Genomic DNA, 12073 nt, shown 5'->3' on the forward strand with positions numbered 1-12073 from the left:
ATCAAGTTCCTAAGTTCAATATTAGCCCATAAGTCTGGTATTAGCCCATAAATTCCTCTTCAGACTCACACAGCACATGCAATGACACTGAATGCAGGAAGAACACAGGCTGGTGGGTGAACAGTCCTGTGGGTCAATGGCAGTGGGCGCATCTCCAGGTTCCATGTGGCTTGTCAATAAGAATGTGAAGCAGAGAGTGTGTGTGTGGCCTGCCTCCAGGGAAGAAGACAGGAGTTCCCAGAATCCTCAGGAAAAGGCCATGTCTACACAGAGGCCTCATTGGCTATGACCTGATTGACAGGCTAGACCCCACCTCTTTGCTCAATTTGACAGGAGATTCTGTAACTGCCACAGTACCACTTAGAGGCTTGGATGGCAAGACCTTGTCTCACATGCTTTGGACATATTATCAGGAGACACCAGATCCTGGAGAAGGACATCACGCTCTGTAATCTGGAAGGGCAGTGAGAAGGAGGGAGGCCCTCAATGCGATGGATTGACACCGGGCCTGCAATGATGGGCGTGGCCATGAACAATTGTGCAATGGCGCAGCACCATGTGTGCTTCCTTCTGTTGTGCATAGGGTCACTGTGGGCGGTAAATGACTTGATGGCACCTGACAACAGCATGCTGATGGCGGCTGTGTTCAGCTTTGATCAGCAAGTGCTTCCGTCTTCCTTGCCTTCAGGAAGTAAGGCTGTGTCACCTGTATGTCACAGATTATGAATAAGCTTTCCATCAGTCTGGATACCATCTTCTTTTTCATATAGTGCAGCTTCTCAAATTATTTTTTCAGCATACAGATTAAGTGTGGTGAGAGGATACAACCTGAATACACAACTTTTCTGATGGTAATCACGTGGTATTTCCTTGTTCTATTCAAACAATTGCCTCTTAGTCTGTGTTTAGGTGTCACATGAACACAGTGAAGTGTTCTGGAACTCTTATCCTTCTTAAGACTATACATAGTTTGCTATGATCCACAGAGTCTAATGCCTTTGCATCATCATAAAACACAAGTGAACATCTTTATGGTATTCTCTGCTTTCAGCCCAGGTCCGAATGATCTTGTAGTGTGCCCCATCTTCTTTGGAATCTAACTTGAATTGATGACAGTTCCTGCCAGTGATAGCTGCAGGCATTGTTGAATTATCTTCATCCAAACTTTACTTGCATGGGATAATAATGATATTGATTGATAATTTCCACGTTTCTTTGGGATGGGCACACAGATAGGGATCTTTGGTTTTCCAGAGAGTCGTCTTCCATATTTCCTGGTATAGACAAGAGAGTGCTTCCAGTTCTTCATCTGTTTGTTGAGACATTTCCCTTGGTGTCCCTTTAACTCCTGGAGCATTGTGTTTTGCTAATGTTTTTAATCTACCTGCTCCCTAAGTAGTCAAATGTAACATGTTCTAAATAACTCAGTACATATCTAGCAACCTCTTCACCCAATCTTCTTTAATCTTTTTAGTTTAACATACCTCCAATCTCATAAGCCTGAAACGAAAAGATATTTCTAGTCTTTACTCCCCCCCACCAATATTCAATTACCGTATATACTCGAGTATGAGCCGACCCAAATATCAGCCGAGGCACCTAATTTTACCACAAAACCTGCATTAAAGGTGTGCTTATAAATTTGGCTTATACATGACTATTTATACGGTAATCATCAAGCCTTACATACTTCATCATGTCAATACCTTTCAAATGTAGCTGTCTTGGTCATTTTCATTGTCATTCTCTTAGTTATTTGGTCACTTTCATTGTCACTGACCATTGGTTGGTTGGACTTTTAGGTTAATGTCTTGACTTTCCTGTTTCTCACTTAAAGCTGGATTGTCTTATCAAAATTCAAATCTGAGACTTCTCTGCTCTCAAGTCTGCTATGGTTCTCTACTGAGGCAAAATCAAACCTAAGTTGCTTGTGGCTACATTTGATCTTGGCCGTGAATTACTCTGCTTCCCAGAGCCCATTATGCTGCTTATGTCTCTTTTCCTTCACATACACACTGTTTCTTTTCCCCGTGCTTGCCCCAACTGCCTAGATCTGAGAATCCTACTCCTACTTCGAAACCCCTTCCAGAAAGCCTCTTCCTGACAGAATCAAGCAGTTAATCCTTTTGCTACCAGTTTACAGTGAGCACATTTCTATTATTGCAGTTATCAGAGTGACTACTCCTTAGTTACTTATCTTTTTGCCTCAGACAATAACTTTCTTGAGGATATGAGCATGATTTACAAATTTTTCAATATCTTTCACAGTTCTGGGTACATAGTAGGAATTCTATAAATATTTATTAAATAGAACTAATTTTCCATCAATCTCTAGGGAGCCAGTGGTGATTCTACAGTAGCAATTTTTTCATTCCATGTGGGAGACCCAGGTTCAATTACAGACCAAACCACCATAGGTGAAGTCACTACTCACTTGCATTACATGTTGTCAGGAGGCTGACAGTTTTCAGTGGAGGCTCCACACTGTGATAGACAAGGAAGAAAGGCCTAGCAATCCAATTTTGAAAAAAAAAATAATAATGGAAAAATCAAACTCTGAGATCACTAGATCTATAGATCACAATGGACCAATCCTCTTGTGCAGGGGATTACTTTAGTCAAATTGTACAGCTATCAACAACAGACATCATTAACAAAAGCATCGTAATTAGTAACTATACAACAGGGCAGATAGACTGATTCAAGAAAATCCACTGACGTATGATGTGTGCTTTGTGTACTGACTTTGGAGGGATACAGAGTGAGAATCTGTCGTCCTTGCCCGCATCAAGCATGGAGTCCAGAAGTAAGCCAAGAGCCTTCCTTGCTACCCTGCTGAGACCACGGCTTCCTGTGCCCCAGGTTGCCTGGGTTTCTTTCTTCCTTGTTTCTTGTATCTTGTTTGAATTCTGTGCTAATCTGAATTCCTGACAAACACCTTCCATCACCTATTCACTGATCCGTGACCTGTTCTCTTGACTGAATTGCATTTTAAAGGTCCCTGACTTGACTTCGCTGCTCATGATGCTGACTGCCGTGAAATGACCTCCATCCCAAGTGACTATCATTCATGTTTTCCCTAAAAAATACAATGTACCCACAGTGTTAACGCAAATAAGCCCCATGTCATATTAGCAAATATGGCAAATTCATGACCAGTAGACCAGAAATAACCTACCTCTTGTTATCTTATGCGGTCATGTGCACCAAATTGGAATATTTCTTTCCTCAAAGGTGGGAACTGAGTCAGAGGCCATCTGTGTGGCCCTTGCTCACCAGTCCTGAGTGACCAATAATTAATTTAGGCTGAATGTAATTACTCCCTTGTTAACAGTAGTTTTTCTGCACTTTCCTCGGTTGGCTCTGGAGACACGCTGTTGAGTGTGATGTATGACTCCTGGCACAGAGGGAAACGTGAGCCTTATGAAAGGACAGACAGGGAAGCTGCTCTGTGCCTCCGTAATGAATTTATGGGATCAACACTCTTATCTGAAAAGCCTTCTTACAGAGCATTAGTCCTTACAGGCTGCAAAGAAGGCATAGAACAGGGGATACTTCACTTTCGTTGACCTTGTAAGTCCTATCATGTCCATTTGCACTTTCAAACAATTTGCACTGCTTCCAGGCAAAGAGAGCTGTGCGTTTGATGAAGAAAAGGAGAAGCCTAAGAGAGGGTGGTTATTCAGAGTGTACTGAACTTATTTTTTATTCTCCCAAGCCCTAACATCAAACTCATTGAAACTATTTCACACTATAGAAATTTTCTCATGAATGATGAAAGATCACTCAGTTACTCTGCTACCGAATCACTGCATTTGCATGCTGTTATGAACCTTTTAAATCTGCTTAATCAATTGGGCAATGGTTTTCCCTAAAGACAAAAATGGAGAGTACCTCCTGAGCGTTAATTCCCTGCCCTACAATGGCACATGAAGAAAGGGAAGGCAAAGAAGTAAAAAGTGAGCAGGGGAGAAGAAGAATGGAGCAATGAAGGAACAATTAAAGGAAGTCAATGTAATTTTTACTTTGAACCTGCTTTGTACCAAAGTTAGAAAAATTGCATTATTCCTAGCTCCAATCCCCAACAAAAATTTGTGCATACCAGTGCCCAAGGCAAATCCTTTCTCTCAAGAATATCTGAGGGAAACCCAATTTTCTTTTTCATAAGAAACTCAAGTTTCTATTAAACTCTACCAAAAACAAATACGAACAATTGGTAATAGCCAAACAATATTACTGCCAGAAATTATTCATTGTCTAGAGTGAAACTATTTTCAAACGTATTTGGAGTTGCCACTGCTTATGCCAACACCCTCCAGTTGAGTCCGAAACCACTAAGTACAATATTTGAACCAGTTGGTTTTTTAACTAGTTGCTATGAAAGAGAACAGATGCATGGGGCTAGTGGGGCATCTCATTAAGAGGGTATTAGAAAGGAATGATAAGAATTGGACTTGTGTTTGGTGCTCTGTGAAGAGTTCATGAAAGCAGGCCTGAGCTCCGGACTGTATACTATGGGGGCATTTTGATAACTGCATTATCTGAAACCTTCTCTACAGGCGGGCAGACGAGTGAGGGGGCTTCTTAGGGAAGCAGGAGTCATTCATTACCAGCCTGCATGGAGCAATGTTTAATCATGTCGCGGTTTGGAAATATTCACGTTTCTGTCTATGTACAGACACACACTTGAAAGGTAGTGACAAGACACAAACTGTGGAAATAAAGCAAATTGAAAACCTAAGTGAATACTGTGAACATGTCTAGACTAAACTGACCAAGTGAATGAGTTTGGAACAAATTTGATATTATGTTTTAAGTTGACATGTTACACTTAAATGTTTAAATTTGAGGTTAAAGGAGCTCCTCAAAGATTCCTGAAATTACTTAAGGCTTCATGACTAATATAAATTGTTATATCTGAGAAATTTGCTGACATGCTTGATACTGGAAAATTAGAAAATATTTTCAAACTCTTTCTAAATAATTCATAGTTTGAACTTGGCAAATACCTCATTGTTATAGAGAAAAAAAATCACTACTTCCCATGTATTGAAATCACCCTTTAAATGACCCTCATACAGTGCCTCTTCAGTGAATGTATTCATCTTTGGGGCCATTTTGCTTCAAGAATGATTTCAAACATAAACTACCTACCAATATTATTTACACCAAAAATCTGTGGTCATGTAAGAAAAGGCAGTTGGTATGGTTAAGAGAAACACATAAATGTTGGAGATGGAATTCACACCCAGGTATTCTGGCTCAGAAGTCTTAACTACTAAGTGACATACATAGGATTTACAATTTGCATAGGAATTTTGCATCAGGTGGCTGGGCTGCTCTGGAGCCCTAGTGACTGAAGAGTGACATCTTAGTTGCCCTCATTTCTTAGCCTTCCTTACTCAATGACCAGCTTTCATATGCATAAGGTGATTGAAAATACCGTGACTTCGGGCAGTTGTCAAATGACAACTTTGCTTTTAACACTTTACAGAGATCCATTGAAGTCAGTCTGCCCAATGAAATACATCATTTGATTGCCTGGGTGCTGCTTCCATAGGTGTCAATAACAGATCCTTGTAAAATGGAATCATTGACAGCTTCAATATTTTCCCAATTTAGCATGTCTATGGGTCCAGTTGCAAGTTTTTGTTTATATTTTTAATGTTAAGGGGTAATGCTTTCTGAATGCTGCTGTCTTTGATCTTCATCAGTAAGTGAGTTCAGAGAGGAGATGAGACTCAAAAAAGAACTGATGCCTTTGAATTATGGTGTTGGTGCATAATATGGAATATACCATCGACTACAAGAAGAATGAACAAATTTATCTTGAAAAACATCCAGCCAAAATGTTCTGTGGAAGTGAGTATAATGAAAATTTGTCATATACTTTGGCTATATCCTCTGGAGGGACCAGTCTCTGGAGAAGGACATCATGTTTGGTAAAGTCAAGAGTCAGTGAGGAAGAGGAAGATCCTCAATGCACCCACAGTGGGTGCAGCAATGGACTCAAGCATGGATACAATTACAAGGACGATGCAGGCACAGGCGTGTATTCATTCTGTTGCACATAGGATTGCTAGGAGTCAGACTGACTCAGGGCATAATAAAATGAATTTCTAGTATTTCTTTATGCAACAAAGAGTCTTGATGGTTGAGATAGTTATTTTAAAGTAGATTTGATTGTCCTATGGTTCTTCTAGAACATATTGATGACTGATTATCACTGTTTGGTTAAATTCAGAAATCTTTGAGATGTTTCTGAATGTCCTCAATGAATTGACCTCTTCCTTCCTCGTTACCTTTCTGCTTCATTACTTCCCATGTCACTCCTGCACTATATTCCAGCATAGCTAAAGATCTCTCAATTTCTTAATTTAGGAATATGTCCCAGGAGACTTCTCTCAGACTATTCCTTCTGACTTAAACACTCTTTTCCTGGTTCGTCTCCATTTCTACCCATGACTCAACCTGTGGTATGCAAATGATACAACTTTGTTCACTCATGACAAAGAGGACTTAAAGTACTGACCAACAAAAAGCAAAAACTATAGACTTAATATTGATTGCAATTCAGTGAAAAGGAAACAATTGAACCAATAAACAATATAATGCTAAATGAAGAAAAGATTGATGTTGCCAAGTAGTTAATTTTACTTGATTCCACAATCAATGTTCATGAATGCAGCAGTTAAGAAATCAAACAAGATACATATTAGGCAAATCTACTATACAAGATTTTTTTTAAGTATTAAAAAGCAACAATGTCCCTTTGAGGGCTAAAATGCCTGTGATCTAAGCCGAGATACTTTCCAATTGCCTTTTAGGCATGGGAAAGCTGAGCAGTGAGTAAAACAGACCAAAGAATGGTTGGTGCCGGTGAGTTATGAGGCTAGCAAAGAACTTTAAATCTATCACAGACTTCCCATGACAGAACAAATCTATCCTGAAGAAAGTACAACCAGAGAGCTCTGTGGAAGCAAGCAGGGTGAGACTTCATCCCGGGTACTTTGGATATGTTATCAGGAGATCAGGAGAATTAAGTTATAAGAATTAATAATTGTGTGAGACTCAGTGGAAATAAACACCGTGCTTATTAAAGTACGAGGCCTTCCATAAGATGGATAGACACAGTGAGCCCAACGATGGCCTGGAGCACAATTGTGTTGACGGCCCACGACCAGACAGTGCTGTGTTCTGTTGTGCTTTAGATTGCTCGGCGTCAAAGACAACTCAGTGACTAATAACAACTCCTGACTCAACTCCGTAGTCATTGCTTCCTGCTACTTCTACTTTTGTTCTCGGGTATAGCCTAGTCTCTGATGCAATGACTGAAATGTATCACTCTAGCCCAGAACTTGAGACCCCTATATTTGAGTACCTTTCGATTTTTTGGCCCTTTGGTTCCCCTCACCACTCTCATATCTGATCAAGCACCAAGCTGAATTTACTCTCTACATATAGCTTAGATCCATTCCTTCGATTAATCTATCTACCTCCAGTGGTGCTGAACCCACGTTACAGCCAGCATCCTTTTCACCAATTACAGATGTCCACAACCTTCCTATGGTTTGGGGGATGAAAACCAACAGCCTCAACAAGGCTTACAAAGCTTTCTGTGAGCTGGGTCCTTTCTAGTTTTCCAGTCTCATTTTAGGACACATCTACACTTACTTTTTGCCATTCCTGGCTTAGTTTTTCTTTTTTCATTCTTACATCTTAGCTGCTGATGCAATTTTAGCAAATAGGAGACACTTAAATACTTAATCAATGAGTTAATTAATTAAGTCATAAGCATATGCTAAGTCTAGCCTATAGTTCACCTCCCTTGAACTCTAGTGTGATTTGGGGGGAGTAGATAGTTAGGGGATCCGACTTCTATAAAGGAAATCCATGTCCACATTTGTTTAAAGTGAGGCAAACTACATGCAATGATTACTTGGAAAAACTAACCATATCCTGGTTTTGCATAGTGCTTTATAAATCCGTTCACACATATTATTTGATTTGGATATTCCAGCAATCCTATACTAGAAATAGGGCAAGCATTATTGTCTCATTTTTGTAGACATGCAACATAGAAGCAGTTGCTGAATCACCCAATGGCAGAGAAGGGACACTATAACTTGAATCTTCTGCCAAAGCTTGTGTCCCCTGAAATTAGGATGAAATGACCATTTCTCTTACAGTATGATTTCCACGGTTGTACATGGAGAACCACTGCATCTACACGAGCATCAGACAAGAATTAAATCCTAAGAATTAATAATTGTCTGACACTCAGTGGTTGGTGGCTCACAAATTCCATAGCCACTTTAATTTTAGGTCAATAGATTTTTTCATATTTCAAACAGTTAAGGACAGAGATTTCTTAAATATAATAATGCTTACACTGATTCACATATGCCCTAAGTAGCCTATTTGCCCAGTTGGTACTTTTTCTTTTGTCAGAATACTTTGCATCATTCACATTCATAGGGAACTAATGACGCCACTTTCCCAGACATTTTCCAAATGTTTTGCAATTACTGATAGGTCGGCCTGCTACTCCTGTGAGTCAGCAAAGGCTCACTAAAGACAAGGTTAGAAACCGCAGAAAGCCTCAGTTGCAGGACAGAAGTCAACTAGTCCATGTCAGAACATCAGTGTGGACCTTCCTTCGGGTCTTAGATAAAGGCTTACGTTGCAAAATGCCCTACTGATGACACGAAGAAGCATTTGGGTACTTTGGGTCTACAAAAATTTGAATAATATAATTATAGAAAGCCTTACTACAGTCAAGTCTACTCCATATGGATTCCCTTCAAATGACAATCTTAAACACGAAACAAAATAAAAAACAAACAATAATACAATTTGTCAAATTTCCTTCAACTGATTTAGTTAGATAAGTATTATTGTTGTTGTTAGGTGCCATCAAGTTGATTCCAACTCATAGCACTCGACGAACAATAGAACGAAACCCTTCCTTGTCCTGGACCAGTCTCACAATTGGACTGTGTTTGAGCCCATTGTTGTAGCTGCTGTCTCAATCCATCTTGTTGAGGGCCTTCCTTTTTTCACTAGATAGATAGGTATATAGGTACCTTTAAGTCAACCTGATTTATGTCAACTTTATGTACCACAGAATTAAGTGTTGCTGGTCTTGTATCATTTTCATGATCCCCATCCTGTTTGCAACCATGGTCACAGCTATTGTGCCATTCATTCCATTGAGATTTCCGTCACCCTCACTGGCCTCCTACTTAACCAAACATGATGTGCAGCTCCAGTAATTGGCACCTACCAATGACCTGTCTGGAGCTAGAAAATTAGACAATGTTCTCTTGTGACCCATAAGGTTTTCCTTGGTTAATTTTCAAAAGTAGATCACCAGGCCTTTCTACTTAGGCTTATTCTAGATGCCTCACTGAAACCAGACTGTGGTAGTTACATAATATAGTGTCACAGTGAGAGGATTATCAGTAAACAGGTGGAGTCTGGACTGTCACTCAAGATAAAACCAATGTGTGGGCATAGCCTTTTCCTGAGAATTCTGGGGACTCCTATATTTTCCTCCTTTGAGGAGGGAGACATTTCTCTCTCTCTGCTGACTCCCTTGGAGACTCTCTACTAACAAGACTGACTTCCTGTGAGACATCTCTAAGGAGAAGCCACATGGATTTACCCTGATGCAACCCTGGGTGCTGGAGAAACCACATGGAGCCCCCTGCCAGTGCTGAGATGCTTACAACGCCACTGGATCCAAAGATTTTCTACCCACTGACCTGTGATCATCCTGCATTCAACATCATTGCATGTATTTCATGAGTCTGAAGAGAGCTTTATAGATTGGTATCAGACCTATGGGCTAATATCGGACTTACTGGCTTGAACTGGACTGGGTTGGGATACTTTCTTAATGTACAATTGCCATTATAACTTTCTCTTATACACACATGAGTGTGTATGCATTTGTTTCTCTAGTCTACCAAGACTAACACATGGACACACGGATGTATATGTACATCGTGCATGTACATGTACCTGTTGATGCTGAAAATACCAGTGTCCTAGCGTCCAGCATCACAACAACATACAGGTCAGTAGGACAAACTGACAGATGGGTGTCAACTGGTTTACTCGGTACTAAAAGCTAAGCAAGAGTCTTTCCCATACTTAGAGAAATTCTAGCTTCAAGAAGCTAAGTGAAGGATTTGTATATTTAATCTCTGGCAATAAAGATAGGAAAACCTTAACCCTATAAAGTGAACAAAAATCAAGGATGGATGCAATCCTTAAAACAATCACGCATATGAGACCAATGAGGCAGCATTTTCCCAGGGACAAAGTTCAGAAGGCAGGTAGAGACAGGAAAGAAGGATGAATAGAAACAGTAAACCCAAGAGGAGGTGAGAAGAGCTTTGATGCATTATGGGGATTACAATCAATGTTAGAAAACAAAGTGGGTATGATTATTAACTGGAAAACTGATTGGCTCTGTAAATTTCATCCAAATCACAAGATAGAGTTTAAAAACAAAACAAAAACTACAGGATGTGTCAGGTGATTTCATTAACTTGAGCATTCATTACTTTTGATTTTAAAAGCATGGTTCTGGCAAGATGATCACTTCCTTTTTATTTATAGCTAGTTTTATACTAGGACTTCATTTATATACTTGTTCAAAAGGGACCAACACCTATATTACTGAGAAAATTCCCAATCAGCTTCAAAATCCACCTCATATAACATTACCAGGAAGACCATCCTCACCTTTTTATTTGTTTACATGAATCTGCTTTAAAAATCTTTAATGGCTCCATTTCTAAAATAAAATCCAATGTATTTTGTTTGATACGAAGTGTTCCCCATCATTAAACTCTATTCTGACTTCCAAACATGAAGTCTAAGAATTCCCCAATGCAAAGCCTTTAACTATCTAAAGACTAGTCATCATTCATGCTTTCATTCATGGAACAGACAATTATTATGTATTAATGCATATTTTTATTAAGAACTATGGTGGTACTATGGGTTAGACATTGGATTTTTAGCCTCAAGTTTGCTGGTTCAAACACACCAGCTGCTCTGAGAAAGAAAGCTGCCCCATTACTCTGAAAGACAGAGCTGTGCTTCTTCAAGTGGAAACCTGAAAATCAATCCACTCACGTTGTTCCTGACGTATGATCTCTGCACAAGTTTCTTCAATTAAACAGCTCCTCACTAAAGAAAGATGAGGCTGCCTGTTCCCATAAAGATTTGTAATGCTTCAAAATGCTATATAGAGTTGTTATGAGTTGGAATCTACTTGATGGCATTGGGTTTGATTTGGATTTAGGGTAGTCTAGTCATTACTCTAGGGATTGAGTATTATAACATTAAACAACAAAAATAAAATTTTCAACATTGATAAATTTCCATTGTAGGATGGGAAGGGAGACAGATAGCAAACAGATATTTAACGTGATGATAAGGGCTATGAAGACAAGTTTGGTGGGTGAAGTGTTGGAACTGTGATACAGAAAGCTGAAGGAACCAAGATTGCAGGCCATGGTGCAGAGCTTTTGAAGCTGAGGAAATTGCACTGCAAAGGCCTTAAAATGAAGATGCCCTTAGTGTATTCAAGGGGAGCAAGGAAGCCCGGTGGGTTGGGCGTGCAAACAAAAGAGAAAAGTTGAGTGAAGAGGTAGTGGGAGTATGTGCTTAACAGTACCTATGGGATTTATTACTCTGAAAGAGAAAAAGCCATAAAAGAATTTTAAGTAAAATGTAACATGACCTGATACTCATTCTAAGGAAGTCACACTGGTTCAGTGTAAGAACAACCTAGAAAACTGTCAAGGGTAAAAATTAAAAGACTGATTATGAGATTGATGCAATAATTCTGGTAAGTTGTGATGACTTAGCCTAAATATAGTAGTGGAAATAGGGGTGATGAGCAGTAGCCAGTTTCTGAATTTATTTTGAAAGATTGCTTATGTGTTCGATGTTGGATAGAAAACAAAACAATAAGCTAAGCATAACTCGAATACTTTTGGATTGAGCAACTGAATGAATGGAATTGTCAATAGGTGATTTTGGAAAGCAATTT

The sequence above is a fragment of the Echinops telfairi genome, unplaced genomic scaffold, assembly GCF_000313985.2.
Source record: "Echinops telfairi isolate 266 unplaced genomic scaffold, ASM31398v2 ScPeMD7_3533;HRSCAF=4204_0, whole genome shotgun sequence".
NCBI lineage: Eukaryota > Metazoa > Chordata > Mammalia > Afrosoricida > Tenrecidae > Echinops > Echinops telfairi.